Genomic DNA, 1,263 nt, shown 5'->3' with positions numbered 1-1,263 from the left:
GTGTTCGATATGTGGTGGGCCTTACTTGATTAGCATACATCGGAATGAGTCCTTCGGCACCATCCATGTAGTATAAAGAGTATTCTATTTCATACTCATAGTGAGGTTCTAGCTCTTCAACTTGGAGTTGTTGCACTGGAACTATTGGAGCAAGATTGGCAACTCGAGGATATTGCAGAGGATTGGGATTCCTCAATAGTTGAGGCACTTATGTCCTCACCGGGAGGGGGTTGAGACATGGCACATTAGGTGCTAGTGTTGGTTGCTTGTATACTGAGATTGTCGGTTGTTGGTATTGTTGTGGCTAGGGTTATGCTACCCTCATATTATAGAAATAGGTATTTACATCATGCCCTGCAACATTGCAAATGGGACACCATAATATGGGGGTTGAGCCACTTCTGGTGGGTTCAGTCTATTCCTCAAGATTGGGCATTTGGTTGGCCATAAAGTGTGGGCACCATATATTTTCTCTCTGTGGGTACTGTGGTGGTTGAGAGATGCGCAACTTTTGCTCAATGGCTTGCATCATTTGATCTTTTACTCTTAGGGCCATGGCTTCCACTCTGTCCTCCTCGGTGGTATGATCCTTGTTGGAAGTGATTCCATTCTTCAAAGATTTCTTGTTGCGATGACTTGATTTATAGTCGTCATTATCGCTATCAAAATTAGTCATGGCATCCTCAATGTCAATTTGCAGCTTCATGAGCGTTGTTGAAATGTGCATAGCTGCTGACTTTTTTCATGTCCTTGTGAATGGATTTTTTCAGTCTAGAGATAAACCATGCTATGAGATACTTGTTGTCCAGACGGGGAACACAGCTTGCTATGAATCTTTTCATTCTTCCTAAGTATGTTCTGACCTTTTCTTTTTTGCAAATTGCTATATTTCCTAGTTGCAATGTGGGGTCATCTTGTAGCCTTTCTATTTGGAACCTTCTTCTGAACTACTCAGATAGCTGTGCCCATGTGGATCTCTCTTCTACGAGAAGGTTGAGGTACCATTTCAAGGCCTCATCAATTAAGGACATCAAAAACCACGCAGCTTTGGTTTCATTTGATTGATCACCCCAGCACAACATGCTACGTCAAAGAGTTGAAGGAATTTGATGGATCCCCTCATCCCCATTATAATTTGGCATTTCCAATTTGCCAAAGTGTCTTCTACCATTGTTGATGTTGTTGCAATTGTGTAGTTGACCAAATTAATATGTGGGATGCAGATCGTCATTATCATTTTCTTCTTCCACCCTTAGGTCCTTC

Source organism: Dipteris shenzhenensis, chromosome 21 (assembly GCF_047967505.1).
Source record: "Dipteris shenzhenensis isolate YYH24624 ecotype China chromosome 21, Dip_SZ_1.0, whole genome shotgun sequence".
Classification (NCBI taxonomy): Eukaryota; Viridiplantae; Streptophyta; class Polypodiopsida; order Gleicheniales; family Dipteridaceae; genus Dipteris; species Dipteris shenzhenensis.
Note: the sequence above shows the minus strand (reverse complement) of the source record.